The following is a 6,303-nucleotide window of genomic DNA, read 5'->3' as shown; positions in this document are numbered from 1 at the left end:
TCCTGACCTCGTGATCCGCCCGTCTCGGCCTCCCAAAGTGCTGGGATTACAGGCTTGAGCCACCGCGCCCGGCCCCATAATATTCTTTTACTTTCACCTATTGAAGACTTTTTTTTTTTTTTGAGACAAGGTGTTGCTCTTGTCTCCCAGGCTGGAGTGCAGTGGCACAATTATGGCTCAATGAAGCCTCGAACTCCCAGTAGCTTGGGACCATGGGTGTATGTCACCACACCTGGCTATTTTTTTCTTTTTTCTATAGAGATAAGGTCTTGCTATGTTGCCCAAACTGGTCTCGAACTCCTGGACTCAGGCAATCCTCCTGCCTCGGCCTCCCAAAGTGCTGGATTACAGGCACCAGCCACTGTGCCCAGCTTGAAGACTAGTATAAAGTCACTTACATGGCAAGTGCCACAAAACCAAGCTGATATGAGGTATTAAGGGGATACTTAAAAAAATAGGGAGTGTTGTAGTAATCCTAAAAGTGTTCAGCATCAGGAGATGGTGTGGATAGTCCTTGTGAGTTCCTGGTGCACAATCAGATAGCTGACTTGGGATTACAGGTATGAGTCTCCGTGCCTAGCCCTCTCTCTTCCTTTCAACAGGTCTTCCTGTTGCCCAGGCTAGAATGCAGTGGTGATCAGAACTGACTGTAACCTTCAACTCCTAGGCTCAAGTGATTCTCCCACTTCAGCCTCCCCAGTAGCTTAGACTATAGGCATTCACCACCATGCCTGGCTAATTATTCTGTTTTAGAGATGAAGACTTGCTATGTTGCAGAGGCTGGTCTCTAACTCTTTGCTTCAAGCAATCTTTCTGTCTTAGATTCCCAAAGTGCTGGGATTACACTTTGGGTGGGTGAGCCGCCACACTCATTCCTAATATCCTGTGTTTATCTAAAATTTTGATGTTTTATTCATCATGTATTTTTCGTGGATGTTAATTTTTTTTTTTTTTTCAAAAATGGAGTTCAAATGTTAACTTGATTGTGGAGATTTCCAGCACACTCTTCAGTTTTGTGCTCACTCATTTTAGACCTGTCCCTGAACAGAGGGTAAAAATGATCCAGGATGGGACTAAAGACTTCACTGACCACTAATTTCAGTTTTTCTTTTTCCTTCTGATCAAATGTACAACAAACAATGATTTTTGTTCCTCAAAGGAAGCTGTAAGAACGGCAAAACCTGAAAGAAGGGATCAGCCTTTACATTTTCTTTGGTCCACTACCCTCCATCTGGTCTACTCACTGACTCACCCCTGGGATCCAAATTGGGGTGACACCGTTACTACTGATCCCCTTAAACATCTTGATCAAGCTCTGTAAAAAGTCTTTTCCTTTGTGTTCTGAAAATGTTAGAAATTACAAATAACTTTTTTTTGGAGACAGAGTTTTGCTCTTGTTGCGCAGGCTGGAGTGCAGTGGCCTGATCTCGACTCACCACAACCTCTTCCTCCCAGGTTCAAGCAATTCTCTTGCCTCAGCCTCCTGAGTAGCTAGGATTACAGGCGCCCGACACCACACCCAGCTAATTTTTGTATTTTTAGTAGAGACAGGTTTCTCCATGCTGGTTAGGCTAGTCTTGAACTCCTTACCTTAGGTGATCCACCAGCCTTAGCCTCCCAAAGTGCTGGGATTACAGGTGTGAGCCATCGTGCCTGGCCACAAAAAACTTTTAATAGAAAAATAATTAGGCCAGGAGCAGTGGTGGCGGGGGTGCCTATAATCCCAGCCACTTGGGAGGCTGAGGCACCAGAATCGCGTGAACTTAGGAGGTGGAGGTTGCAGTGAGCTGAAAGCATGTCACTGCACTCCTGCCGGGGCAACAGAGTGAGACTCTATCTCCAAGAAAAATACTTAAAAGAATACTAACCCATAAAAATTGTTAAGTTTAAAGAATACAGATTTGGCACCCCTCTGGTCTCATTCACCTCCCAGTGATAAAAGATAGCTGTATGTCAAGGACCTGTTCTGGTATGTCAACAAGCCTATGTGCCACTGGTTATTGAGTTTTGGTAGACTTGAGAGAATTTTTGCCCTTGCTCTGATAATCTTGAATTACGTAAAAGATCTGCAGTGGTAAGGGATGTATCGAGACTGTTCAGTCTTTTTTTTTTTTTTTTTTTTGAGGCGGAGTCTCGCTCTGTCGCCCGGACTGGAGTGCAGTGGCCGGATCTCAGCTCACTGCAAGCTCCGCCTCCCGGGTTTACGCCATTCTCCTGCCTCAGCCTCCCGAGTAGCTGGGACTACAGGCGCCGCCACCTCGCCCAGCTAGTTTTTGTGTTTTTAGTAGAGACGGGGTTTCACCGTGTTAGCCAGGATGGTCTCGATCTCCTGACCTCGTGATCCGCCCGTCTCGGCCTCCCAAAGTGCTGGGATTACAGGCTTGAGCCACCGCGCCCGGCCCCATAATATTCTTTTACTTTCACCTATTGAAGACTTTTTTTTTTTTTGAGACAAGGTGTTGCTCTTGTCTCCCAGGCTGGAGTGCAGTGGCACAATTATGGCTCAATGAAGCCTCGAACTCCCAGTAGCTTGGGACCATGGGTGTATGTCACCACACCTGGCTATTTTTTTCTATTTTTCTATAGAGATAAGGTCTTGCTATGTTGCCCAAACTGGTCTCGAACTCCTGGACTCAGGCAATCCTCCTGCCTCGGCCTCCCAAAGTGCTGGATTACAGGCACCAGCCACTGTGCCCAGCTTGAAGACTAGTATAAAGTCACTTACATGGCAAGTGCCACAAAACCAAGCTGATATGAGGTATTAAGGGGATACTTAAAAAAATAGGGAGTGTTGTAGTAATCCTAAAAGTGTTCAGCATCAGGAGATGGTGTGGATAGTCCTTGTGAGTTCCTGGTGCACAATCAGATAGCTGACTTGGGATTACAGGTATGAGTCTCCGTGCCTAGCCCTCTCTCTTCCTTTCAACAGGTCTTCCTGTTGCCCAGGCTAGAATGCAGTGGTGATCAGAACTGACTGTAACCTTCAACTCCTAGGCTCAAGTGATTCTCCCACTTCAGCCTCCCCAGTAGCTTAGACTATAGGCATTCACCACCATGCCTGGCTAATTATTCTGTTTTAGAGATGAAGACTTGCTATGTTGCAGAGGCTGGTCTCTAACTCTTTGCTTCAAGCAATCTTTCTGTCTTAGATTCCCAAAGTGCTGGGATTACACTTTGGGTGGGTGAGCCGCCACACTCATTCCTAATATCCTGTGTTTATCTAAAATTTTGATGTTTTATTCATCATGTATTTTTCGTGGATGTTAATTTTTTTTTTTTTTTTCAAAAATGGAGTTCAAATGTTAACTTGATTGTGGAGATTTCCAGCACACTCTTCAGTTTTGTGCTCACTCATTTTAGACCTGTCCCTGAACAGAGGGTAAAAATGATCCAGGATGGGACTAAAGACTTCACTGACCACTAATTTCAGTTTTTCTTTTTCCTTCTGATCAAATGTACAACAAACAATGATTTTTGTTCCTCAAAGGAAGCTGTAAGAACGGCAAAACCTGAAAGAAGGGATCAGCCTTTACATTTTCTTTGGTCCACTACCCTCCATCTGGTCTACTCACTGACTCACCCCTGGGATCCAAATTGGGGTGACACCGTTACTACTGATCCCCTTAAACATCTTGATCAAGCTCTGTAAAAAGTCTTTTCCTTTGTGTTCTGAAAATGTTAGAAATTACAAATAACTTTTTTTTTGGAGACAGAGTTTTGCTCTTGTTGCGCAGGCTGGAGTGCAGTGGCCTGATCTCGACTCACCACAACCTCTTCCTCCCAGGTTCAAGCAATTCTCTTGCCTCAGCCTCCTGAGTAGCTAGGATTACAGGCGCCCGACACCACACCCAGCTAATTTTTGTATTTTTAGTAGAGACAGGTTTCTCCATGCTGGTTAGGCTAGTCTTGAACTCCTTACCTTAGGTGATCCACCAGCCTTAGCCTCCCAAAGTGCTGGGATTACAGGTGTGAGCCATCGTGCCTGGCCACAAAAAACTTTTAATAGAAAAATAATTAGGCCAGGAGCAGTGGTGGCGGGTGCCTATAATCCCAGCCACTTGGGAGGCTGAGGCACCAGAATCGCGTGAACTTAGGAGGTGGAGGTTGCAGTGAGCTGAAAGCATGTCACTGCACTCCTGCCGGGGCAACAGAGTGAGACTCTATCTCCAAGAAAAATACTTAAAAGAATACTAACCCATAAAAATTGTTAAGTTTAAAGAATACAGATTTGGCACCCCTCTGGTCTCATTCACCTCCCAGTGAATAAAAGATAGCTGTATGTCAAGGACCTGTTCTGGTATGTCAACAAGCCTATGTGCCACTGGTTATTGAGTTTTGGTAGACTTTGAGAGAATTTTTGCCCTTGCTCTGATAATCTTGAATTACGTAAAAGATCTGCAGTGGTAAGGGATGTATCGAGACTGTTCAGTCTTTTTTTTTTTTTTTTTTTTTGAGGCGGAGTCTCGCTCTGTCGCCCGGACTGGAGTGCAGTGGCCGGATCTCAGCTCACTGCAAGCTCCGCCTCCCGGGTTTACGCCATTCTCCTGCCTCAGCCTCCCGAGTAGCTGGGACTACAGGCGCCGCCACCTCGCCCAGCTAGTTTTTGTGTTTTTAGTAGAGACGGGGTTTCACCGTGTTAGTCAGGATGGTCTCGATCTCCTGACCTCGTGATCCGCCCGTCTCGGCCTCCCAAAGTGCTGGGATTACAGGCTTGAGCCACCGCGCCCGGCCCGACTGTTCAGTCTTAAATGCCTCAATTAATATGAACAAACACTGGAAACACAGACAGGTATCAGGAACATTTCTACCATACTGTACTCAACACTGAACACTTCTTATACAAAGTAAGGACAGCCAGACATTCAAATCATTGAGTGTTTTATTGAACAATTAAGAAATGTATAACCATTTCATTACTTCACAATGGTAAAACCGATTTGTAACTTTTTATGTGAATATGCGAATTTGTACTTGAAAGAGTTTAGACTTGTATTGAATGAGGTGTATCTTGACAATCAAGTGGTTTTTTATTTCAGTACAAAATATACAAACAAGTACGTGTTTTAAACATAAATATAACTGAGACTAGCTTATGTTTCTACTCAAATGCACTTGTGGAAAGTACGATTCATCTGCAAAGACACTTTTAATAAGCTTTGAAAGGAAGACAAATTCCACAGTATTGTCAGATTTTCTATTTAAAATTATATATATATTAACCCCAATCTTTCATTTTAGCAAAATAAGGGTTAATGGTTTATGGTTTCTTCTACTTTATAATGTTTACAAAGTAAAACTTCTACTCCAGATATGAACTTTGGCCCAGCATGGTGGCACATGCCTGTAATCCCAACATTTTGGGAGGCCAAGGAGGCGGATCACTTGAGCTCACCAGCCTGAGTTTGAGACCAACCTGGGCAACATGGCGATACCCCATCTCTACAAAAAATACAAAAATTAGCCAGGTGTGGCCGTGAGTGCCTGTAGTCCCAGGTACTCGGGAGGCTAAGGTGGAAGGATCGCTTGAGCCAGGGAGGTGGAGGTTGAGCCTAGATCACGACACTGCACTTTAGCCTGGGTGATAGAGCCAGATCTCATCTCAAAAAAAAAAAAAAAAAGAAAGAAAGAAAGAAAGAAAAAAGATATACACTTGTAAATTTCTTATCTGGAATTAATATAAAGTAAGAAAAATTCTGTGGCACTAAGCTAACAATCCTTCAATAAATACAAATTAAGAACATCTTAGCATCTGAGGAACACCTAGTTATCAACACAACTCAAATTTAGACCGGATAGTTTCTTTTTTGAGTAATCGTATCCCTAAATTCCTTCTGATTTTTTATTTCCATGTCTCAGCATCTCAGGATGAACAACACCAAGACAAAGCCTAATAGGATGTTTAGCACTCATCTTTTAGATACAGATATCACCCTGAGTAGGACTTCATTGGCATAACTGTATTTTAGATGTCAACTTTAAGTAAGACTTTTTAAGAAATTATCTATACAAAATAATAAAAGACATAACAAAACTTCAAAGGAAATCAAACATTGGGTTCTTATAATTACATGATGAGAAAGGTTAAAAAATGAATGGTTCCCGCCTGAGTTCAAGACCAACCTGGGCAACAGGGTGAAAACTCATCTCTACAAAAAATACAAGAATTAGGTGGGTGTGGTGGCACACACCTATAATACCAGCCTATAATTGGGAGGTTAAGTCACGAGAATCACTTGAACTTGGAAGGTGGAGGTTGCAGTGAGACAAAAGTGTACCACTTCACTCCAGCCTGGGCAACAGAGT

Source organism: Trachypithecus francoisi, unplaced genomic scaffold (genome assembly GCF_009764315.1).
Source record: "Trachypithecus francoisi isolate TF-2019V2 unplaced genomic scaffold, Tfra_2.0 Lachesis_group1, whole genome shotgun sequence".
NCBI lineage: Eukaryota > Metazoa > Chordata > Mammalia > Primates > Cercopithecidae > Trachypithecus > Trachypithecus francoisi.
This window is presented reverse-complemented; position numbering follows the sequence as displayed.